This window comes from Oryctolagus cuniculus, chromosome 3 (genome assembly GCF_051225735.1).
Source record: "Oryctolagus cuniculus isolate XC-2025 breed Fujian yellow rabbit chromosome 3, ASM5122573v1, whole genome shotgun sequence".
Lineage (NCBI taxonomy): Eukaryota > Metazoa > Chordata > Mammalia > Lagomorpha > Leporidae > Oryctolagus > Oryctolagus cuniculus.
The window spans coordinates 16,384,721-16,411,160 of NC_142869.1; the positions used below are offsets into that span (position 1 = coordinate 16,384,721).

At 44.9% G+C, this 26,440-nt stretch overlaps 1 long non-coding RNA gene across 1 annotated transcript; it reads right to left on the minus strand.

Moving 5' to 3' along the window:
- Nucleotides 1–23,619: 23,619 nt before the first annotated feature.
- On the minus strand, nucleotides 23,620–24,747 carry LOC108176890 (uncharacterized). Its single transcript, XR_016231167.1, has 2 exons — nucleotides 23,995–24,747; nucleotides 23,620–23,878 (listed from the first exon to the last, which is right to left on the minus strand). It is a non-coding gene; the product is annotated as an uncharacterized LOC108176890 (long non-coding RNA).
- Between the last annotated feature and the right edge of the window lie 1,693 nt (nucleotides 24,748–26,440).

The following is a 26,440-nucleotide window of genomic DNA, read 5'->3' on the forward strand; positions in this document are numbered from 1 at the left end:
TGAGCTCCCAGATTCACCCCAGCCCAGTCTCAGCTGCGGCAGACATCTGAGGAGTGATCCAGCAGAAGGGAACTCTGTCTTTCTGTCTCCATCATATATATGAGATATATATATATATTTTTTTTCTTCTACGTGTGCCTATGCCTCTGCCTCTTGAGTAAATTTTTTAATGCTTTTTAAAAACAAGAGAAGATTAAAAAAAAAATAGGGGTCAATGCTGTGGCATAGTAGGTAAGGCCGCCGCCTGCTGTGTCAGCATCCCATAAGGGCGCCAGTTCATGTCCCAGCTGCTCCACTTCTGATCCTGCTCTCTGCTATGGCGTGGGAAAGTGGTGTAAGACGGCCCAACTCCTTGGGCCTCTGCACCCACAGAGGAGACCCAGAGGAAGCTCCCTGCTCCTGGCTTCGGTTCAGCACAGCTCCTGCCGTTGAGGCTAATTAGGGAGTAACCAGCGATGAAAGACCTCTTTCTCTCTCTCTTCTCTCTCTCTCTCTCTCTTTCTGCCTCTCCTTCTCTCTGTGTGTAACTCAGACTTTCAAATAAATAAATAAATCTTTAAAAAAAATAACTTGTGTGTTCCGGGAACTGCATTCAGCAATAATCTTAGGGATGAGAACATACAAATAGGTAAAAGCCAACATGTGTGGAGTCCTGTGCTTTATATTTAGTGGTTTGCACACTGAAAATTAGGGAAGTGTAAATGATTTAAGTTAGGATGCATCATGATCAGATTTGCACATCTGAAATTTTGTTCTGATTTCCAGTGTCAGGGACAATGCAACAGGGCAAGGGAAAGTAATGATGAGAACACTGCTAAGTCCAATCAGGAGGTGACAGTCAACTAAGGCCATGGCATGGGTGTTAAGAAAAAGGCCTCTTAATTATTTGTTTATTTATTTACAAGGCAAAGAGAGGGATAGAGGGATAGCAGTCAATCCACTTGTTCACTATCCAAATGCCTGCAACAGTTGAGGAGGAGGGCAAAGTTGGGAGCCAGGAACTCACATAGGTGAAAGAAACCCAATGACTTAAGCCACTGCCACTGCCTCCTCCCAGTGTCTGCACTAGCAGGAAGCTGGAATCAGGAACCAGAGATGTGCTTCAAATCCAGGTACTCAATGTGGGACCCAGGTATATTAACTGCCAGGCCAAAAGTCTGCCACAAGCTCCTCAGAATATTTATCACTCAGTTTCAAGGTAACATTTTATACTGCCCGACATTGTGACATGGAATCAGATAAGAAACAAACCTAAGGCAAGGACTGTGTGCTTTTTTTGCTTATGTTTGCTAAGAATTATCTTGTCCTGAGCCTGAACTCAGCTCTTTAAGCAGTAAGCAGTGGTGATGATGGTTGAGACAATGATGGTGATGATGAACATGAGAGCAACTTCAAGACACCATGAATTCAGATTTGCCTTGGTCTAAACATGTGTATTTTCTCAAAATTCATGTTACTTAATTCCCATGGCGATAATATTAATAGGTGGCTGCTTAGGTAAGTGATTAGCTAGTGAGGGTTTTGCATTTGGAAATGAAGTTAGTATCCTATCAATGGGGCTTGAAGGAGTCTGTGTACGCCTTCTCCACACTTCATGGAGGACACATGAGAGGTACCATGCATGTGTAACAGGCCCTCATGGCGTCTAGGACTGTAAGTAAATTTTCTATTGTTTACAAATCGCTCAGTCTAAGGTATTCTTAGTTACAGCAGCTCAGACTAACACAAGATTGAACACCAATTATTCCTTCAAGAATCTTGAAGTTGAATCTTTAGAAATGAAGATATTAGGTTGATTAAGGTTTGCCTTCAAATGGGCCACCTCCAGGCATTGCTCAGCTTCCAAGCCAAGGAACAGAAACATCTGCTATGTTTATGAAATTGAAACAGAGATCAGGGGACCTCCTTGTATGTTTTTGTTGTTGTTGTTGATGATGATGATGATGTTTGTTCTTCTCGCCACCACTCCTTGTCCCCTCTACTGCCACTGCCCCTTCTCACTGAACTTTTACTGAATTTCCCATTCTTGCCTTGACGAAGTCTGTTCCATCTAACTTGGAGTCTTTCTCTCTACATATTCTGCCCTGCACGGGAGGCCTGGAAGAAGCTCCTGGATCCTGGTTTCAGATCAGCTCAGCTCTGATCGTTGCGGTCATTTGAGGATTGAATCAGCAGAATGGAAGATCTCTCTCTCTCTCTCTCCCTCTCTGGCTCTACCTCTCTCTATAACTGTCTTTCAGATAAGTATAAAAAATATAATAAATATAAAAAATAAATATAAAAACTCTTTCAAATAAAATAATTCTTAAAAAAATAAATAAAGTATAAGAAAAATAAGAACACAGCAATACAACAAATAGCGAATTATGGATAACAGAGCTAACATAACCCAGTAATGACCAATGATCAAAACCCAGGACAAAGTGGCATGTGTATATATTTCTAGAGAGAATTCATAGACTAATAGATTCTCAGAGGGATCTAAGAAAAAAAAATATTCTAAGAGAGGGTGAAATACTTTGATGTATTTCTGCTGAGTCTTTTTATTCAATCACATTTATGCATTAAGAAAGAACAGAAATGGGAAATACAAAAGCATCAAATAAAAAACAATCTTTTAGGCCGGCACCATGGCTCACTTGGCTAGTCTTCTGCCTGCGGCACCGACACCCCGGGTTCTGGTCCCAGTTGGGGCACCAGATTCTTTCCCAGTTGCTCCTCTTCCAGTCCAGCTCTCTGCTGTGGCCCAGGAAGGCAGTGGAAGATGGCCCAAGTGCTTGGGCCCTGCACCCGCATGGGAGACCAGGAGGAAGCACCTGGCTCCTGGCTTGGATGGGTGCAACGCACCAGCCGTAGCAGCCATTTGGGGAGTGAACCAAAGGAAGGAAGACCTTTCTCTCTGTCTCTCTCTCTTTCACTGTCTAACTCTGCCTGTCAAAACAAAATCTTTTACTCAAGAGGTAATAATAGTAAAATGGATTCAGGCCTCAAATCAGACAAAGCCATGTAAAACGCTGAAAGGACATAAGTTCAGGTGTATTTAAACATTGTATAGTCCTAGCAAATGAAATGCTTCAAAGGTTGTAAAGTGTAAAAATTTGTATTTCTTTTTTTAATTTTTATGAATATAAAGAGAACAGATTTCATGTGTTTCATAGATACAATTTTAAGAAGATAATCTTAGGACTCCATTAAACTCAAAGATTTAGGCACAGAAGAGGAAAGACATGCACATATGAAAAATTCTTCCTAGAAGGAACTGTGTGCTTCTCCTAAATGGCAGAATAATAATAATAATAATAATAATAAAGCTTGCAATCAAGGAAGTGGATTAAGGGATAGACATTTGGCTTAGTGGTTAAGGTGACAGTTTGGATGCCCACATCGCATTTCCAAGTGTCTAGACTTTAGTTCTGGCTTCATTCATGATCCAGCTTTCTGCTAATGCATACCTTGAGAGGCATCAGGCTATTGGCTCAAGCAGTTGAGTGCTTGCCACCCATAAGGGAGACTTGGATTGAGTTCCTAGCTCTTACTTCCAGTATGGTCCAGTCTCAGCTGTTGCAGGCATTTCAGGAATGAGTCAGCAGATGAGAGATCTCTCTCAGCCTATCTGTCTATCTCTCTGTCTCTGTGTCTCTCTGGCTGTAAAATAAATACATAAATAACTTTTTAAAAAGTGGATGGTATAAACATTCTCCTCATTAAGACTAGGAATCACTGACATCACAACATAAATAAAGTTAGTATATACTAACAAATGAGAATCCAGCCAACCTCCCCTCCTAAATCTCAGCTGCTGATAGTATGAAGTACAACAAAACAGTCCTCAAATGCCTGGGGTCCTTCTGCTTTTCCTTATGAGCATGCCATCTGCAGGTTTAAAGATAGTAGGACTCATCTCAAGGAGGAGCCAGTTCTTTTCTGGCTGTTTCCTCCAAGACCCAGAAAACACATTGCTTCATTGTTCTTTTGCAGAATGAATGCTGGTTGCCAGGCCAAGAGCAAATCTCATGTCAACATCTCCAGACCAGCAATAGAATGGGTCTACATAAAGTCCAAAGAAAGAGTTGTCTTGCACCCAGAGTGAACCCCGAGAAATTCTCCTGATGGCCTTCACGCATCGAGCCCTCCTTCCGAGCCAGCCTTGCACTATGAACCACAGACCCAGTCACCTACATAAGAAGCCATCCAAGATGAACTGGGCTCTCCTGCAAATCATACCTCTAAAGCCTGGAAGGAAATTCTTAACTTTCATCTCCTTGTAGCAACTTCAGAATAAAAAATGTTGTGCTCCAACTAATCAAATGAACTTTTGAAGGAAATACATGGACTAGGACAAGAAAGATTAGAACTGCTGCTATGCCCTGGAAACCACTAGGCAGATGATACTGACTGCAAAGCAAGAAAATCTTGCCATTTCTCTAGTTGCAGTGTGCTGCCGCCTGCCAGGAAGGGCCTCCTCTTCCCCGCATGGTGTCCACCTCCCTCAAGTTGACCTTACTCTCACCATGGAGAGCTATGATTTTTAGAGTTATAATTCTATCACTTCTCAGCCCTTTGGCTAAGATTAAGTGTGGAGTTATAATTCTAACCCGATATATAGATATGGGTGTGTGGTTTTTGCAAACCTAAGACTATATTTTATTCTGTATTCCTAAAACTTTAAAATTCTGGAAAAATCTGTCTTCTAAAATGTATGTCTGAATCATCTTTCAGAACTATATTTTCCTTGTATTTACCGTGACTTTATTTGCTTTTGAGACACATGTGTGAGGATGTTTCAGGAAAGCCTGCTATATGAGAACTGACTACTGAAAATGGAAGGTACAGGAAGATCAAAGAAAGAGGCGGACAAATCCAGGATCATACAGAGGCTTATGTCTGGAAGGCTTACACAGAAGTGTGGTCTCCAGCAGCCAGGAGACATCTGGGTCTCCATGCTATAAAGCAGGAGAGAAGGAGTTTTATAGACAAAGATGGTTCAAGGCTAACCAGAATGCACCTGGAATTTATCAAGTGATATTAAAATTCACAGGAGACATTCCAAGTGTCAGATAAGAGAGGCAGGTTATCTCGACTTTGTTTCCCACATAGGGCTTTGGATGGCTGCAGTCATGTCAAGCTGAATATCGGGAAGTCCCTTTTCAGATGTTTATTATGTTCCCTCCATAGATAGAGAGATAATAGAGACAGGTATAGATAGATGATAGATAGAGATAATGACAAACATACATAAGAAAATGAATAGTTTAATCTTTTTCTAAAGATTTATTTATTTATTTGAAAGGCAGAGAGTTAGAGAGAGAGAGAGAGAGAGAGAGAGAGAGTCTTCCATGTGCTGGTTCACTCCTCAAATGGCTGCAACAGCCAGAGCTTGGCCAATCCAAATCCAGGAGCCAAGAGCTTCCTCCAGGTCTCCCACATGGGTGCAGGGGCCCAAAGCCTTGGGCTATCTTTCACTGCTTTCCCAGGCCATAGAAGAGAGCTGGATCAGAAGTAGAGCATCTGGGACTTGTTCATATGTACCCATGTGGGATGCCAACACTACAGGTGGTGGCTTTACTCAATATACCACAGTGCCAGCCCCTGTAGTTGAATCTTTAAAAAAAATTTTTGAGCCCAAAATACAATGCCCTCAGGGTTTCCAAGAATTTGTTGCCACATAAGGACCTTTAGCAAGAATCTATCTCTGCATTTCTCAGGGGTAACCACACAGGAATCAGAAACACCATACTGAGCCTGAGCAACTGAGCTCCTGGGTTCTCCCCACCCAGTGTCTACTAGAGATGGGGTCCTCCTCCTCTGGGTCAGACCATCTAAAGGTTCTCGCTACTCAAAAGGTGGTTCCTAGAACAGAAGCAGCAACATCACTTGCACGCTTGTAAGAAATGCAGAGTCTCAGGCCCTTCCCAGAACTACTACCCAGCAGAATCCATACTTTTTTTTTTTTTTGGACAGGCAGAGTTAGGCAGAGAGAGAGAGAGACAGAGAGAAAGGTCTTCCTTTTGTTGGTTCACCCCAAAATGGCCACTATAGCTGGCGCGCTGCGCCCATCCGAAGCCAGGAGCCAGGAGCTTCTCCTGGTCTCCCATGCAGGTTCAGGGCCCAAGCACATGGGCCATCCTCCACTGCCTTCCCAGGCCACAGCAGAGAGCTGGACTGGAAGAGGAGCAACCAGGACAGAACCGGTGCCCCAACCAGGACTAGAACCCGGAGTACCGGCGCTGCAGGCAGAGGATTAGCCTAGTGAACTGCACGCTGGCTGCGAGTCTGTACTTTTTTAAGACTTCCAGAGTGATTCCTATGCACAGGAACATTTGAGAGATCCTGGTGTAGAATATACTATCCTACTTCTCACTTCCACAGGAAGGACAGACCCGCGGGCCCGACATGCTCCTACTCACTACACACATAAACTAGACTTGGCAGGTGCACTGTGAGTTTGTGAGTTTTCAAAATTGAGTGCTTTTTATAAATGTAATTAAATCTTCCTCTTCTATTTCCACTGCTAGCTAACTATTTTTTACCACTTACTGTCTACCACAGACTATGTTAAGTTCTTAACAGATACTATCTCATTGGAATCCTTTTAATGATCATGCGAGTAGGTTCTGTTACTACCTTCATTTTGCATGGTCATTAATTAGCTTGCTCAAGACCATACAGTTAGTAATGCACAATTCCCAGGCACAGGCACGTTTACTCCAGAGCCCCAGCTCTGACCCTCAACACCCATGCCACTGCTCCTATATGGGACAAAGGTAGGACCTTCATACACATCTGTATTCAGCTGACCAAATTGTGGAATGACCAGCCAAAATAGACAGTGATCAAATCAAAATTCAAAGTTACAGGAAACCAGCGGCACCCAACAGTTTCAAAGAGAAGGCTGTTGGTGCAATGTGGGGAGGGACCTGCCTTCAGCCACGCAGAAATGGCTCCAAGGTTATGAGTAAGGTGGCCTGAGAGCTATGAAAAGCACTTTCTCAGCCGGCACCACGGCTCACTAGGCTAATCCTCCACCTAGCGGCGCCAGCACACCGGGTTCTAGTCCTGGTCGGGGCGCCGGATTCTGTCCCGGTTGCCCCTCTTCCAGGCCAGCTCTCTGCTGTGGCCAGGGAGTGCAGTGGAGGATGGCCCAAGTGCTTGGGCCCTACACCCCATGGGAGACCAGGAGAAGTACCTGGCTCCTGCCATTGGATCAGCGCGGTGCGCCGGCCGCAGCACGCTGGCCGCGGTGGCCATTGGAGGGTGAACCAACGGCAAAGGAAGACCTTTCTCTCTGTCTCTCTCTCTCACTGTCCACTCTGCCTGTCAAAAAATAAAAAAGGAAAAAAAAAAGAAAGAAAAGAAAAGCACTTTCTCATTAAAACACTTTACTGAGAGCTGCTGTCCTCTTTGAAGGAGGAACTCAGATCTATTGGGATGCAAAAAAAAAAAAAAAAAACCACAACACTGTTTTCCCCCACCCCTATTTTGCACTCTTAAGAGGAAGTTGGGCAGGGTCAAGTTCTTCACAGAGCAGGTAGAGGGTGAGGCAGACGGAGGGACAAGGACTCATGGTTGGAGCTCTGTATAAGGGCAGCTGAAAAGACTGCAGCCACAGGAGCCAGAGACAGGCCTCCAGAGGAAGTGGTTTTCGGCCAGGCTTGTTAAGAGCAACAAAGGTTCTGGGAAAAACCCGGAGTGCCGTGGGAAGGTGGGTGACCCGGAACTCATCACATGCATTTCTTGAGATCAGAAGATGTCTACTCACGGTGACAGCTTCAAATGGGAACCCTGTTTAACAAGCCTTCCGAATCTTACAAGCTCCATTTTAGTCCAAATGCAGCCTCACCCCCTTCAAGGTGATCTTATCATGTCTTCACCCTCCTGGGCTTCAAAGCACAGATGTCAAGGTTTCCAAACACACAAGTCTACCTTTAAGATTACAAAAAAAAAAAAAAAAAAAGCAAGAACAGAAAGAAGTTAACAAAATTACGACAGTTGGTCAATATGAGCTGCTTGTGTGAGTCACTGGGGTTGCATCAGTTCTGTGCCGCCCTCTGTAAAAAGCAAAATGTTTACACACAGGGCAAGAGGCTGAAGTGTCCTCCGCTGGACAAACAGGTGGCCCCTGGCTTCCTCAGTGGCCTCAGCGTCACTGCAGAAACAGGACTTGAAAAGACGAGAGCTTTAGATGTAGTTCCATCTCAGATCCTCGGGTTCAAAGGTGTCGATGATGAAGTCAATGGAAAAAAACCTTGCCCATCGCATTGCTTTCTTTAATCCAAGGTTTTAATTTTATTTTATATGGGAAGTTCTCTTTAATCTTACAACAAAGAGATGTAAGTCTTCTAAAGATTTGCTTAAATGAATATCAGAGCCACAGGACCAGAAATAAAAACAAGGGACATTCAGGAAGCTACCACAGATTTATCATGTGTCTTCTCTTGTTTGGTCTTGTTTGTTTTGTTTTTTCTCCCCCATTCTCATTTTGTTTGCAGGCCATTTTCATTTGTGATCTGTTTAGTAAAAGGCCAAAGCAGCTTGGTTCTACAAACGATGCTAAAAGCAGGTTCCTTTCCTCCAGCAGGATGTGCTCCACTCAGGGAACACACGCTTGGCAGACGTGGGCTGTCTGGCCACCTCACCCTGCCCTGAAGCATGTAGGGAAGCAGATAAGTCTTAGGAAAAGAGCAACAAAGACTGCCTCGCTCACACCTCCACACAGAGTCCAGGATATTCTTGGGAGCTGAGTTAGGATATGGATTAGATCTGGGCTGGAGATGTCCCCAGAAGGCTTTGAATGCTGGAGAAGCCTCTTCAGCTATCCCCCAGGATAGCAACGAATCATAAGGACCAGCTTTGCTCATCAGGGCAGTGTAGCAGTGGCTTCCAGTAGGGACACAAGCATGTACAATAGCTGGAGAGTAGTTCTGTTGGGTCAGACTACCCTTGGAGAGCCAGTAGGACACTCTTAATTTTTTGTCCAGTCTTAGTGAAGTATAATTGAAAAATAAAATTGTGTCCATTTAAGGAATGTAAGAATGATGATTTGATGTGCATATGTATTGTCAAAGGATTAACCACAATAAAGTGAACACATTTGTGTGTGTGCGACTGTGTATGGTAAGGATGAACAAAATCAGTAGCTGGAAGAGGTATCTGTACTCCCCTGTGTGTTGTAATGATACTCACCATGGTCAAGACATGGAAACAACCATTAGCAGATGAGTAGAAAAATTATGGTATGGAATAGTACTCAGCCATAAAAAATTAAGGAATGCTGCCATTTGTGATGATGTGGATTACTTTAGGGAACATTTTTCTTATTGAAATAAGCCAGATAGAAAAAGAACAATACTTTGTGACCTCATTGATATGTGGAATCTCAAAAGCTAAACAAGTAGCAACAGAGAATGGTGATAACCAGGGTTGGGGATGGGAAGACATGAGGAGATGTAGGTCAAAATTTACTGCTTTGAAAGAGTGAACCGGATGCAGAGGTTACAACAGATTAAGAAGTTACAACAGATTAAACTGCCTGTGCACAAACAACCCTCCAAACATCTCAAGTCTACTCACTAAAAAGCAATCACATGGTTTTGCCTAAAACATACCATTTGCTTCTAACTTCTTCACTATGACAAAATGATATGTTCTGGTTTCAGTTTTAAGGCCTAAAATCATCAGTGATTTATGGAGAAATCTGTCCCCAAGGAGGACATCCTAATAACAAAGACCCAGACATGCAGGGGGTGGGATCCAGTCCCCCAAGAGCAATTATCCATGCAGACACCTGGATAAAGCCAGACCTCCTTAGCACCATGAGGCCTGGCTTTCAGTGTGACTGTCCCACCAAGTGCAGTAAGTCCTTAGGCCAGTCTCTTACTCTCCCATAAGCACAAGCTTTTTGTTTGTTCAACATCCAACAAGCACATCTTGAACCCTAAAGACTTTGTACATGCAGTAAACTGAGGTGGTTTCCATCCTATTTTGCTTCCAAAGACCATGTCTTAACACCAGAAAATTTCCAAAACCCTTTCATATGATCGTTATCATACGTTTCTTATTGCTTCATTTTTAAAATTGTCTAAAAGGCAGAAAGCAATAGACTCAATGACACTTCTAATATGTGCATGCATATTTACCAGTCAGAAGAACACCAGTACAGATCACAAAAGTAGCAGTAGATACATATACAAGACACGGTATTCATACAGTATGAGCGTCTGTGTGCACAGGCATGGCCAGTGACTCCTCACAGGAACTTAAAGGTCCCAGGAGCACAGGCTCCATCTCTGCTCCACAGTGTCCAACCATTCAACAAACACCAGGACTCTGGACACTGTGATGTGGACATTGTCCTCTCGCAGAAAAACAACTTCCCCCAATGCTACAATACTATTGCTGTGAAAGGGTCGTCTTGTTGGAAATGATTCTGGCTATACTTTAACCACTCCTATACTATACTGGCTATACTTTAACCATCTCTGCCTGAGATAATCTCAAAAATCCTAATCCTCACTAGAAATCCTCAAAGCATCCTGGTCAGCACATTTGATGCTGCAAAGGTTCTGTTATTCCCTTCTTCCCACTATTGCAGTTCTCATGCTCTTGAGACACTAGTATCAGTTGGGAGTATCTGAAGCCACTTCAATTGAAAAGAACAAGCTACTGATAGACTTGGGTGGATTTCCAAGACATAATGTTCAGTGAAATAATTAAACACAAAAGAGTACACACTGTATGATTCCATTGATACGAAGTTCAAGTGTAAGCAGAGCTAACCTATGATGAGAAAGATCAGAACGAAGGCTTCCCTTGTGGGGTACTGGCTGAGACAGTCATACTGGGGCTCTTCTCGGGGCTGGAAATGCTCAAACGTTGATTTAAGTGTCAGTGATGCAGTATCCAAGTATCCACAGAAGTAAAAACTCATCACCTGTATCATTAAGAACTGTTTTAATGCAGGTTGAAGGGAAAGCAGTGGGGAATTGAATCATATAAATAGCTAAAATAGACAGGTGAGTTCAGAGACAGAAGCAGCAAGTCTTGAAGCAAGCCCTGATGACTTCAGAACTTACTATTGGAACAGCAAAGGAAACTGAGAAAGAGAATTCAGAGAAGAGGGAAGAGGTGGTATAGGGAGGGGCTAGAAGCCAACTGAGCATAGCTCTTAATAACTTGTAAATAAACAATGGAGATAGGGTGATGAGGGAAGTGAGACTGATATACACAGAAAAGCCACATCTTACAAGTTTTAAAATTTTTTTTCTGGATGATTTAAAAAATAGCTGGATAAGGAACAATCACTGCTGAATTCTACCAGATTTTGAAAGAACAATTAATTCCAGTTCTCCTCAAGTTATTCAAAACAATTGAAAGGGGGAATCCTCCCAAACTCCTTCTATGAAGCCAGCATCACCTTAATTCCTAAGCAAGAGAAAGATACAACAAAGAAAGAGAAAACCATAGACCAATATCCCTGAAGTACATAGATACAAAACTTCTCAACAAATACCAGGTAATGGAATCCAACGACACATCAGAAATATCATTCACTCAGATCAAGCAGGATATATCTCTGGTATTCAGGGATAGTTCAACACTTGCGAATCAATAATTGTGATACATTACATTAACAAAATGAAGAACAAAACCTATATGATTTCAATAGATGCAAAGAAAGCATTTGATAAAAATACAACATCCTTTCATGCTGAAAACCTTAAGCAAATTGGGTGTAAAGGAACATTCCTCAACATAATCAAGGCAATTTATGACAAACCCACAATCAGCATCTTATTATATGGGGAAAAGTTGGAAGCATTTCCACTAAGATCCAGAATCAGACAAGGATGGTAAACATTGCTATCCAATATAGTCCTGTGTCGCTCCCCCTCTTCATGGAGGAACGACACTAAGCCCTGCCTAGGCTTCATATCCAAGTCACGGCACCATTATGTTGCTCCCCCTCTTCGAGGAGGAGCGACACTAGACCCTGCCTAGGTTTCCTATCCGAGTCACGGCACCATTATGTCGCTCCCCGTCTTCGTGGAGGAACGACACAGGACCCTGCGTTGTTCTTTTGTCTGCTCGGCCCTTCCCGGGTTTGCTGCTGGTTCTTCCCGGGTTAGCTACCATCCCTTCCACCTCTGTGGAAGGGCGGTTCCCCCTGGCCACATTCTCCACTTCCGCGGGGGAGCGGCACACCGCCGGCTGGCTCTCTCGGGGGCTGCACAGGTGTTCCTTCAGATAGATGTTCCCCTTAGATGTTCCTGGTGCATGTTGTCTCTCTCCTCCTTTATAGTCCTCTTCCACCAATCCCAACTCTGCTACCCACACGCCGAGTACGCTGCTCTCCTCCAATCAGGAGCAAGATCAGCTCCTGCAGCTCAGTCAATCAAATTGGCAAGAGGCAGCTGCGTAGAAGTTGTTACTCCCTTCTCAGCGCCATATTGTGGGAGAGCAGATGCATAGAATAAGTCTTAATTCCAGTAACTTAGTCTAGTCCGGGTTGCTCCCCACAGTCCTGGAAGTTTTAGCCAGAGCCATTAGGCAAAAAAAGAAAATCAAAAGGATACAAATTGGAAAGGAGGAAATAAAATTATCCCTATTTGCAGGTGGCATGATTCTATAAATATGGGAACCAAAGGACTCCACTAAGAGATTATTAGAGCTCATAAAAGAGTTTGGCAAGTGGCAGAATACAAAATTAATACACAAAAATCAATAGCCTTTACATACACAAACAATGCCAAGACTAAAAAAGAATTTCTGAGATCAATCCTATTCACAATAGCTACAAAAAATTCAAATACTTTGTAATAAATGTAACCAAGGATGTAAAAGATCTCAATGATGAAAATTACAAAACATTTTTTTAAAAAATAAAAAACAGAAATCTTCCATGGTTGTGGATTGGAAGAATTCATATCATCAAAATGTCCATACCACCCAAAGCAATTTATAGATTCAATGTGACCCCATCAAAATACCAATGACATTCTTCTCAGATCCAGAAAAAATGATGCTAAAATTCATATAGAAACACAAGAGATCCCAAATAGCTAAAGTAATCTTATACAACAGAAACAAACCTGGAGGCAACACACTACCAGGTTTCAAGATATACTATAGAGCATCTATAATCAAAACAACCTGGTACTGGCACAAAAATAAACATGTAGACCAGTGGAACAGAGTAGAAATTCCAGAAATCAATCCACACATCTATAACCAACTAATCTTTGACAAAGCAGCTAAGAGCAATCTCTGGGGAAAGGACAGTTTCTTCAACAAATGGGGTTGGAAAAATTGGGTCTACACATGTAAAATATGAAACAAGACCCCCACCTTACACCTTAGACAAAAATCAACTCCAAATGGATCAAGAATTCAAATCTATGATCTGATATGATCAGATTTCTAGAGTATAACATTGGGGAAACTCTCCAAGACATTGGAATAGGCAAAGACATCTTGGAAAAGACCCCAGAAGCACCAGCAATCAAATTCAAAACAGACAAATGGGATCACATCAAGCTGAGAAGCTTCTTCACAGCAAGGGAAACACTCAACAAAGTGAAGATGCAAACTATGAGACTGATAAAGGATTAATATCCAGAATATTTAAAGAGCTCAAGAAACTCAACAACAAAACAAACAATAGAGTTAAGAAATGAGCAAAAGACTTAGCCAGACATTTTCAAAAGAGGAAATTCAAATGGCCAATAGACACATGAAAAAATGCTTAGGATCACTAGCCATCAGGGAAATGCAAATCAAAACCACAATGAGGTTTCACCTCACCCTAGTTAGGATGGCTTTCATACAGGAATAAACAAACAACAAATGCTGGTAAGGATGTGGGAGGGAAAGGTACCCTAATTCACTGTTGATGGGAATGGAAGACAGTATGGAGATAACTCAGAAAGCTGAAAATAGATATACTATATGATCCAGAAATCCCACCCCTGGGAATTTATCCAAGGGAAATGAAATCAGCATATTAAAGATTTACCTGTATTCCCATGTTCATTGCAGCTCAATTCACAGTAGCTAAGATATGCAATCAACCCTGATGTCCATCAACTGATGACTGAACAAAGAAATTATGGTATGTGTATATAAGTATGTATGTATGCATATATGTGTGTGTGTGTGTGTGTGTAATGGAATACTATTCAGCCATAAAAAAAGAATGACATCCTGTCTTTCATAACAAAATGAATGCAACTGGAAACCATTATAGTTAGTGAAACAAGCCAATCCCAAAAAGACAAATTCCATGTTTTCTCTGACCTGTGGTAACTACTGGAGTACCGAAAATGTAATGTATAGGAGTGAAATTGACATTTTGAACTTTGATGATTGTTTACAGCCCTTGTCTTTACTGTTGAGGAACAACGTTTTTTTCTTCTTACTATTTAATTCTTTACTTATGTAGGGTTAATCTTATGAGTATAAAGTAAACTGAAAGTATATCATTATAAAAATTAAAAGAGGAAATAAGAGAGGAAGGAGTAGGAAGGGTAGGAGGGTGGGTGAGAAGGAGGGTATGGTGAGAAGTATCACTATGTCCCCAAATCTGTATGCATGAAATACATGAAACTTATTTACCTTAAATTTTTAAAAAAGAAAAAAAAACTTGCCAGATAAACATCAAGTCTCTATTCAAGGGCACTTGAATGTCATGTCCAGGCACTGCAGTCAGAATTCAGAGTGAACAGAGGAGCCATTTTCCAAGGTCCTTTAGAAACAGCCACCAATGGCCTGTTCCCCCTGGAGAGGGAAGGCTCACCACCTAACCAAGACAATGGGGTGACCTTTAGGAGCACCAAGCCAAATAAGAAGAAAGGGCTGAGTGAAGCATCAGCAATGCTGAAGAACACCTATCATTAAGTGAAACCACTCAAGTTTTTCAACATATATTCACCTCTGGGAAAAAAATTAGAATCAGGTCGGGTTTGGGTTTAACCATGCATTAACTGCCAAGCTGGAGAAGAGTTTTCAAAGACGGAAACTTCTGAAATGTATATGAAGACAGTACTTTAAGAAAACATCTTTGCCTTTGTTTATTTACTTATTTTCAGCTTTATTTGAAAAGGCAGAGAGGCAGACAGAGGATTTCCATTCACTAGTGCACTCACCAGATGGTCACAACAACCAGGTCTGTGCCAGACCAAAGCCAGGAAACAGAAACTCAACCCAGGTCTCCCACGTGGGGGTGTCAGGGACCCAAATACTCGAGTCATGATCCGCGGCCTCCCCAGGTGCACATCAGCAGGAAGCTGTATTGGATGCAGAGCCAAACTAGGCACTCTGATACAGAACTCAGGCGTCCCAAACGGGGTCTTAACTGCTGCGCCAAACACTGCTCCTGAAAATATCATTTCCTTCTCTTCATTTTTATTGCATTTTCATGAAAACTCTCTCTTAAAACATCTATTGCATACTTTCTTAAATTGTGGTGATTTAAATAGCTTTTTTGCCTTCCATATTAGATTGTAAACACCCTACTGGAGATTTTTATCTTGTCCACATCCACTCCTCAGAGGCAGCACATGGTGGGAACTCACTAAATGCAGTATGCATCAGTTGTACCCAGGGCACGGGCTGAACCTCTGCCATCAGGCAAGACTTTGAAGGATGAGGTCCAACTGAACCGAAACACGCCATCTCGAGCCTGAGGCAAAGCTGCTTTTCTGAGAGAGGAAAAAACAAATTGTTTAAAATTCAAGAAGACGTTTCAGAGAACAGAGACTGGATGAAGACAGCCCTTGTGGCAATAAATAGCAGGCAGCGCAGGACGGAGACAGAGTTCTGAGCCGGAAGACAAGGTCGCCTTGCCCTTGGGTCTCATTAGTGGAAATAACACTTACAGGAAAGCAGTAACTTTAAAGATAGTTGGAAGTTTCCTGAGTGATCATGAAATTGCTGGTGGCAGTATGAGGTTTTCAAAATACACAGAGCATGCCCTCAAAGAGCAGCTCGGTTGGCAATTAGGACAGCAAGGGTCACAGAGCTCTTCCTCCCATCTTGAGCTGTGAGTCACAGCCTTTCATTAAGAAGTCTGTGGCATGTTGGGAGCTCGATGTAACCGAATGGGCTAAATCCCTTCGTGATGATGACTAATAATGTTGGTGCATTCGGGAATTAATCTTCCACTTGGTTTCCTGGGGTTATCACATGATGAACAGTGAGATGGTTTATTTTATTCTTTGATAGATCTTTTCTATAAGGATATGGGTAACTCAGTAAGGCAAGAGGAATCAAGAATTTCTCCTCTTGCATGCCCCCCTCCACCCTGCCCCATAAGAGCCATGATGGGCCGGCGCCGCGGCTCACTAGGCTAATCCTCCACCTTGTGGCGCCAGCACACCGGGTTCTAGTCCCGGTCGGGGCACCGGATTCTGTCCCGGTTGCCCCTCTTCCAGGCCAGCTCTCTGCTGTGGCCAGGGAGAGCAGTGGAGGATGGCCCAAGTCCTTGGGCCCTGCACCCCATGGGAGACCAGGATAAGTACCTGGCTCCTGCCATCGGATCAGCACGGTGCACCGGCTGCAGCGCGCTGGCCACGGCGGCCATTGGAGGGTGAACCAACGGCAAAGGAAGGAAGACCTTTCTCTCTGTCTCTCTCTCTCTCACTGTGCACTCTGCCTGTCAAAAAAAAAAAAAAAAAAAAAAAAAGAGCCATGATGAAGTGAGCAGTCTTCACATACAGGCGCATGTTCTTGGTAAGACATGTCAGAACCCAGAAAAGCCAGACCCCATGTGGACCCATGTCCTTACTATGCAATAATCATGTCAAAAGCTCAGGTGTTTGTCCTGGTTTGTCCCCTTACCAGCCTCAAGAAAACTTCTGAGCTCAGTTTTACTCACCTATAAAATAGTGATAATAACAGCATATACCTCATATGATGTTGAGAAAATTGAATGAGATAAGGCATGTAAGAGGCCTCAGGTAGTGTCCACTACCCTATGAACTGCTAACAGAAATCAGCTAATGTTAGGATTGCTTTTACTTGCCTCTGAAAGTGTCTTATGATTTAGCTCTCTTCCTGACAGAGCATGAACCACTCTGCAGTTAGTACACCATCCAGAGAAAGAAGGGATCCCTGCTGATGCGGGAGACCACAGAGGAGCTGGCCACATGTACAGGTGTCTGCCTTCCCGCTGAGAAGACAACTCTTCAATCAAGGCTAGTGAGGACCTGGCATTAAGCTGTTAAAATCCCACAGAGGAGATTTCCCTGAAATATCCCAGAGCATCGTAAGCTTCCGGTTCCAAAGCAAGCCAGATCTTTGAAGAGTGGTGTCAATTAGTCTTGTTCTTTCCTCCAAAGGAGAAGGATCTCATGGGGGGTGCTACAATGCTACTATAAAAACAGGGGTGATGAGAATCAATGGCAAAACTTGTCTTCAAACTGTACTTTATACTTTGTATGCCTGTGTGGGTGCAAACTGTTGAAATCTCTACTTAGTATAGAGTTGGTCTTCTGTATATAAAGTCAATTAAAATGACTCTTAATGAAGAATGGAATGGGAGAGGGAGTAGGAGGTGGGATGGAAATGGGGGTAAGGAGGGCAGGAATGGGGGGAAGAACCACTATATTCCTAAAAGCTGTACATATAAAATTTGTATTCATTAAATAAAAACCTTCTAAAAAAGGGGAGGGGTGGAAGACACAGAGCAGTCAACCCCTGGGTCTCCATGATTATTAATAACAAAGGGATGGAGCAGCAGTGACCATTTGTTGGGAAACATGTAGCTTATTCCATTGCTGATGAGTAAAGTTATCCAGGTTTGCTTGCCAGGGACACTCTGAAATAGATGCTATGCGAGATGGACATTTCTTCCAGGCTCAGAGACCATAAAGAGGGAAGGCGTGAAGGGATGATCACTCCAAGGGAGTGGCAGGTGCACAGTGATGACCGCATCGGGGGAGTGGCAGGTGCACATCAATATCCAGAAACACCTTTGGCAAACAGTCTCAGTCACTGGTTCAGACCCTCTCTCCAGAGTCATTTGCAAAGTAATCAGGGACTGGGTGATGGTGTTTACTCCCAAGGCAGAGTGGAAAAAAAGAGAAAGGGAGAAATTCGCCACGTGCTCCACACACATCTGCTTAAGATAAAAAGTCAAAAATTTATTGTCCTCAACTACCTATCTGCTCAAATATTACCAATTACATTTACATACTAAACTGACTACAAATATATATATACATACAATAGACATAGATGATCGATGATAGATAGATAGATAGATAGATAGATAAAACTCAGGTTCGCCGGGTTACAAAACTTTGTCCTTGCATTACACTTGTAACTCTTTGATTTCGATGAAAATTGGACAAATGATTCACAAATGGCCACGTGCATCACAGGTCCAGAATCTCTAGGGGTGAGTCCTGCCTTTTTTAGCATCCTTGGTGGTTGTGATGGTCAGCCCCTGCAACAATCCATTTCCACACCCAGTTAGTAAGGTTTGCATCTGCAAGTTAGTCACTGATTGAGTTTTCTCCTTGAAACTCACCATAAGGGGGTTGCCCATCAAGCTCCAAGAAGACAATGCAATGCCAGGAGCCAGTCCAATCTATTTATGCAGGATGTTCTCTGTTCTTTTACTCAGTCAAGTCCCTGCCTCCTTCCAAAGTCCGAATACTTTCCACTTTCACATCTCCCTCAAAGTGGAATGAACTTACTACTTCTCACCCTGAAGACTTTTTCTGTTGAAATTCTTGTATTTGCAATGTGAGTTTGTCCGCTGGACATATGGGCAAAAGTCCAGAACAAGAACCACTGGGGCCGGCGCTGTGGCTCACTTGGTTAATCCTCTGCCTGCGGTGCAGGCATCCCACATGGGTACCGGGTTCTGGTCCCAATTGCTCCTCTTCCAGTCCAGCTCTCTGCTGTGGCCCAAGAAGGCAGTGGAGGATGGCCCAAGTGCTTGGGCCCCTGCACCCGCATGGAAGACCAGGAAGAAGCACCTGGCTCCTGGCTTCAGATCGGCACAGCGCCTGCCGTAGCGGCCATTTGGGGGGTGTTGGGGGGTGAACCAACGGAAGGAAGACCTTTCTCTCTGTCTCTCTCTCTCACTGTCTATAACTCTACCTGTCAAAAAAAAAAAAAAAGAACCACCAAGGGGCCAGCGTGTGGTGCAACAGGTTAAATTGCCACTTGCAATGCCTGCATCCCACTTCGGGGTGCTGGTTTGAGTTCTAAGCTGTTCCACTTCTGAACTAGATCCCTGCTAATGTGTCTGTCTAAGCAGCAAAAGATGGCCTGAGTACTTGGGCCCTGAGTTCCTGGCTACTGGCTTCAGCTTGGACCAGCATGGCCATTGTGGCTATTTGAGGAGTAAACAGAGAATGGAAGCTCTTCCTCTCTGTCTCTGTAACTCTGACTTCCAAATAAATAATGCTTTTTTATAAATCACAGAAGGAGTCAGCACTGTGATATAATGGGTTAAGTCTCTGTCTGCGGTGCCGGCATCGCATACAGGCACTGACTTGATTCCTGGCTGCTCCACTTCTGATACAGTTCTCTGCTTAAGGCCTGGGAAAGCAGAGAATGATGGCCCAAGTGCTTGGGCCCCTGCACCCACATGGGAGACCTGGAAGAAGCTCCTGGCTCCTGGCTTCAGATCCATCCGGCTCTGGCTATTGCGGCTACTGCGGAGTGAACCATAGGATGGCAGACTCTCTCTTTCTCTCCCTCTCTCCGTCTATAATGCTGCCTCTCAAATAATTAAATAAATCTTTTTTTTTTTAAATCACAGAAAAGCAATTACTCCAACAAGTGTTCAATAAAGCCTCCTAGTGAGCCAGCACCACAGCTCACTAGGCTAATCCTCCACCTGCGGCGCCAGCACCCGGGTTCTAGTCCCAGTTGGATGCCGGATTCTGTCCCGGTTGCTCCTCTTCCAGTCCAGCTCTCTGCTGTGGCCCGGGAGTGCAGTGGAGGATGGCCCAAGTCCTTGGGCCCTGCACCCGCATGGGAGACCAGGAGGAAGTACCTGGCTCCTGGCTTTGGATCGGTGCAGCACGCTAGCCGTAGTGGCCATCTAGGGGGTAAGCCAATGGAAAAGGAAGACCTTTCTCTCTGTCTCTCTCCCTCTGTCTAACTCTGCCTGTCAAAAATAAATAAATAAAGCCTCCTAGTGTAGTTGTTTTCAAAAGATGTCAAATTTCACCACCACTGTGTGTGTGTGTGTGTGTGAGTGAGTGTGAGTGTGTTGAAAGGAAAGAGATTTTTAAATCAAATTTAAGGAAAGTAATAAATTCATTTTATATTCCAATGGGGAGAAAAGCAATCGGATCTTGTATCTGGAAACTGGGCGGAAGGCAAGTTTCTGATATTCCACTTTGGAAAGCTGCCGGAGGCTGGGAGGTGGGAGAGGTGAGGAGGGCAGCGGAGCAGTTTTTCTTCTTGAATCATGGCTGGTCAGTGGTAGAACATGTGTTATCATGCCTCCATCTCCCTACGTTACATTCTGGAGGAAAAGCCACTTGAGCTCCAGTCTTCCTTTGTGGGGAGGACGGATGTCATGGAAACCATGTCCGTGCCTGAGGCAAGAGATCCTGGAGCTGATAGAACTGTTTCCATGACCCCCAAAGGAAACCCTGGTCTCTACACGGACAACTGCGTCAGGAATCCGGGATTTTTCCCTGGCTGAGCTGCCCTCTGCACACCATTCCAGGTACCCTGTCAATGTCCCACTGGCCTTTCCAGCCAACTCCAGGGTGCCAGCCGGTCCAGGAGAACTTCCTCCCCCAGAACTTGAGATCCCCAGTGCTGGGGTTAAGGCTGTGCCTCATGGTCAGCAAGCAAACAGGGGCTGCTAAAAATGCTGCGGTGTGCAGGATATGTCCTGACAACCACAGCGCAGCCAGCCCCAATCATGGGCCAGGCTAAGGCGCAGAAACCAGTGGAGAGGGATCCGAGCGCTTGCCTGGGAGCAGCAACAGCCAACGCGGCCGACCTCGTGCTCCTGTGGCCTTCTCCTTCCCTGCTTCCAGGACACCTCACTCTTTGGGACTCACTGGTCTCCCCTCCTCGGTCCCCTGTGCTGGCCTCTCCTCACCTGTCCAACATCCGAATGCTGGGGTGCATCCAGGCTCAGTCCTGGGACTCCAGCTCTTGTCTCTCCATTCTCATTGCAGGCTGTGCCTTTAAATACCATCTACAGACCTACTCGCCCAAAGGCACATCTCAGCCCTCACCCTAACCCTGAACTCCAGGTTCTCAGATCCACCTTTCCACGTGGACGTCCCAAACTCAGCACATCCAAAACTGAGCTCCTGATCTTTCCCCAAAAAACCTGCCCCTCCAGTTCATCCCAGTTGATGGCAACCCCATCTGCCCAGTTGCTCAGGGAAATAACCTTGGGGTCATCCTTGACCTGGCCCTTCCTCCTTTTTTTATTTTTTTTATTTTTTTATTTTTATTTATTTATTTTTATTTTTTTGACAGGCAGAGTTAGACAGTGAGAGAGAGACAGAGACAGAGAGAAAGGTCTTCCTTCCGTTGGTTCACCCCGCAAATGGCTGCTACTGCCGGTGTGCTGCGCCCATCCAAAGCCAGGAGGAGCCAGGTGCTTCCTCCTGGTCTCCCATGCAGGTGCAGGGCCCAAGCACTTGGGCCATCCTCCACTGCCCTCCTGGGCCACAGCAGAAAGCTGGACTGGAAGAGGGGCAACCGGGACAGAATCTGGCACCTCGACCGAGACTAGAACCCAGGGTGCCGGCGCCGCAGGCAGAGGATTAGCCACGTGAGCCGCAGCGCTGGCCTCTTCCTCTTAAATAGTCACATGATCTATCATCAAATCTATGAACGCAAAAGCGACTCAAACCGTGACCACAGTTCTCCATTCCGGCTGCTGTCGCAGTGGCTTCCAGCCACCTCTATCCTTCACCTGGAACATGGCAGACTTCTCCTAATACTTCCCCGCTCCTGCTCTTACCTACTTCTCAATGCTGGAGCCAGCGTGAACCTTACCAAGGAAGTCAGATCTCGCCACTCTTCTTCTCAGCACAGAGCTTTCCCATCAGTGCCAACGTAAACCCAAAGTCTCATCGTGCCCTGTAAGTTCTATGTGATCCATCTGCTTCCAAAGCCCCTGCTCTGCCCCCAACCATGTCACTCTGCCTCACGTCGCCTGCCCGCTGCTGCCAGCAGTGGCCTCCCTGACCTTGCACACGGCCTCTTCCCTTCCACGTTGGCCTCCTGGACCTTCCTGGAGTCTGCCAGGCATCTTCCCACATCAGGACCTTAGCCAAGACTCCCCATGGTTCGCCCCACAATCCTTCAGGTCTCTGACACGCTGTTTTAAAGTCTCGCCTTCCACCTCTATTTGCAGGTTTTAATACTTTCCCCGTGGTGCGCCACCACTCGGCACACTACTAATTTCTCCTATGGAATCTGTCCCTGTGGTTCTCTCCACAGGGTGCAAGGTCTCTGAGCACCGGGACTTTCCTGATCACTGTCCCCCCAGCATCCAGACCAGCGGTGTCCGAAGGAAGTGCCCACTGTGATGAGTGACCCAATCCCCAGTTGGCTTCAAGTTCTCCAGAAACAGGAGGCGCTTGCATAATATCTCACTCAGTTCTCCTGCAGCTCCCTGTCGGACAATGACCTCCTGCACAGATTGCCTAGGCAACCACGCGGCTGAGTTTTGTACACATTTGTCATTTCATTTAGCTTACTGGGAATGCGATACATTTTTAATTGAATAGTCAATCAAAATGCTTAAAATGTCAAAGGTATAATCACCACAGTGAAGGCTTCATCCTGCCCGCAAAACCAGTTTATCAATTTACTGCACCAGGGATCTGGCAAAAGCAGCAAACCGTGAGAGGCGTTTTCAGTGAAGTACCAGCTGTGGGCGGCGTATCTGCACCATCTTGTGGACAACCTGGGAACTACACCTACTGAAAAGGGACGCCCTCCAGGGTCCCAGCAACTGCGTGAAATGCCTGTTTAAGACGTCTCATTCCCGCCCCAAAAGGAATCCCTTACAGCCTCTCCTCACCAGCCCTCGACTTTCCAAATGTCCCAAGTGCTTCTCAGGTAGCAGTGTTGTAGGTTGCTCCTACTCAAGGGGAGAACTGAAGGCTGCCTGAGGTTCTGGTACCCTAGCAGCAGCGTCCAGTTCGGCTCCCTACCCCAGGAAACACCGACGGGAAGACTGGCCTTCCACACCGGAGGGGGCTCTCGTCCCAGGAGCGCTGTTTCAGGGCCACCGCGGGAGGCCGCCCCTCCCTGGCTTCAAACCCGAACGCCCACCAGCCTGTGGGGAGCTCTGAAAGGTGTCTTTTATCCCACATCGGAATGCAGGCCTTGGATTCCAATACACCTGGGAGAGGTAACAGGGGATTTCCAGCCCTAATGACCCAGCGAGGTGTTGGAAGGAGGGCAGAGGGCTCTGCTCACCTGAAATGGGAAGTGTAGGGGTGGACGCAGGGGCAGACCTGCGGCAAAGAAAGGCCATCGGCCTCCGAGCTACCTGCACTCAGCTTACCACACCGCGCCACTGCACCTGCCCACGCACAATGCCCCTCCCTAACTCCATCCCACAGAGTCGCACTGAGGAGAGGTAAGGGCCAGGTCAAGCATTTGCGAAAAGTCTACAATCCAATAATTTATAATTTTATTATTTATTACAAATTATAATTATTACCAACTTACAAAGCAGTTCCATCACTCTCAAGACCTTCAGACTCCAGGACCTGCAGCCACCAGAGGCTGCCTGAGCATTGTGTGTAGGCTGAGAAGGATGATTCGAATCAGCCCAAGAACTGCTGGAAAGTACCAGGTGCCTCATAGAGTTGGGAAGGTTCTGGACTCACTTTGGCCAGGATTAGGAGAACTGCTTACTTTTAGAAACCTATAAAGGAAATGAAAGAGTGTGGGAATCTAAAGTAAATTTCAGCTTTAGGCCAATGCGTCTGAATTAGCACCAGAAAGGGAAAGAGAATTAGCACTAATTGAAAGCCCACTTACGGAAAACACTGTCCAGTCACATCACGCACTCATCTAACTTCAGTAGCTCCCCTCAGAGGCCCCCTCTGTGACCTGGGCCTGGTAGCTTTTCTCATTTGTAAATTGGTGTGGAGAAGCGTGCTGTGGTTCCTCAAAAAGATAAGCACAGAATTATCACATGGCCCAGCAATTTCACTTCTGGATATAGGAGAATGAAAGAAAGAGAGCCAGAAGCTCAAATGAATGTTTTTACAGTAATATTCAGAGAGCATTGTTCACAATACCCATGACGTAGAAACTACCCAAATGCCTATCAGCAGGTTAATGAATAAATGTAAATTGCATACAGCAGACCACCATTATGTTTTAAAAAAGGAATGACTTTCTAATACATGCCACAACAGGGTTGGACCTTTTATTAACTTCATTTATGTATTTATTTAATAAGAGGAGATACAGAGAGAGACAGAGACAGAAAACGATCTCTCATCCACTAGTTCGCTCCTTAAATGCCTACAATGCCCAGGGCTGGGCCAAGCTGAAGCTATGCAGGAAGAACCCAATTCACGTGTCTCACATGGGTGGCAGGAACCCAACTAACTAAAGAGCCACCACTTGCTGCCCCCATAACAGGAAGCTGGAATTAGGGGTGGAGCCAGGATTCAAACCCAGCAACTTTGACTTGGGATTCTCATAACTGAGTATGCGGGGAGAGGAGTCGTACTGCTGAGCCCCACCCCTGGAGGAAGCTCGGAAACACTTGTGCTAAGTGAAATAGGCCAGATACAAAAGGACAATTGTTGATTCAGTGGAGGCACCTAGAATAGGCAAAATCAAAGAGACAAAAAGTAGAATAGAGGCCGGCGCTGTGGCTCACTTGGCTAATCCTCCACCTGTGGCGCCGGCACCCCGGGATCTGGTCCCAGTTGGGGCACTGAATTCTGTCCCCGGTTGCTCCTCTTCCAGCTCTCTGCAGGAGGGCAGTGGAGGATGGCCCAAGTGCTTGGGCCCTGCACCTGCATGGGAGACCAGGAGGAAGCACCTGGCTCTTGGCTTCAGATGGGCACAGCGCGGTGGCCATAGCGGCCATTTGCGGGGTGAACCAATGGAAGGAAGACCTTTCTCTCTGTCTCTGTCTCTCTCTCACTGTCTAACTCTTCCTGTCAAAAAAAAAAAAAATAGAATGGAGCTTGTAAGAGCTATGGGGAGGGAAAATTGGGGAGCTGGTATTTAATGGGTATGGAGTTTCTAGTTTGGAAAGATGAAGACTTTGGGGAAGTGGATAATGGGATGATTGAATAAGGTTATGAATGTACATAATACCACTGAATTATATACTTTAAAAGGATTTAAATGATAAATTTAATGCTTTTACCACAAGAATAAATTGCTAGATATAAAATGGTGCTTACTATTCAAAGTCATTGTCACATCTTCCTTAGTTGCAAAGAACAAGGCTCCTTCTACCATGCTGCCTAATTCTAAGTGTTTTGAATTGTGCGCAGTCTTGCTATCCATGGCGGATTAGTTTCAAGAACCCTCCCCATGGATACCAAAATCCACAAACGCTCACGTCCTTCATGGAAAATAGTGCAGCCTCTGCATACACCCTAAGTACACACTGATGATATTTTACATCATCTCCAGATTACTTATAACACCTAACACAATGCAAATGCTATGCAAATGGTTATAGAGCATTGTGTAGATAATAACAGTGAGAAAACAGGCTGCGCATGCTGGTACAGATGCAATGTTTTCAACATTTTCAATCTACAATCAGCGATTTCATTGATGCAGAAACCACAGATACCAAGATCTGACTGTAGGTGTCAAGTTTTACTGTTAAAAGAGGTATTGAATGCATGTTGTGAACTAATTGGAGTAGTTGTATTGATTATGGAATCACAAAAAAGGGAAAACATGACGATGAATTTTCCCAAGCACACAGCCATATGGCAGGAAGGAATTCTACACCTTGTCTTAAACTGATTCCATCCTGGACTAGCCAGCTCGCCCTGAGAGGCCCCCGCAGGGCCGACAATTTCTTTTTCTGCAGTTCAACAAGAAAGGTCTCCTCAATGGGCTTTTTTTTCTCAATTACAATGTAGGAAACTGTTTTTCCTTCCATTTTAATTGAGGAACAGAAGAAAGTGTCACGCCTTAGATAAAGGGTAAATTGTACCTCATGGGAGGAGGCAGCCATTTAACAAAAAATGTGGCCTAGGGGACTGAAGGACCACATCAGGCTGCTCCACCTGGTGGTTTGGTTTGGATGAGCAGAAACCACTAACCTGGTCTTCTTTGGAAGGGGAAAATGTCCCACGTATATACTAGGGTAGGAAGGTCTGAGAGGGTGTGATGCACGCAAGTGTGCGCTTTCACACGTTGACGACCACGGGGAAGGAATGAAAGAATGCTCCGTAACCCAGAGAACTCTGCATGTTACACAAGGAAATAACCCAGG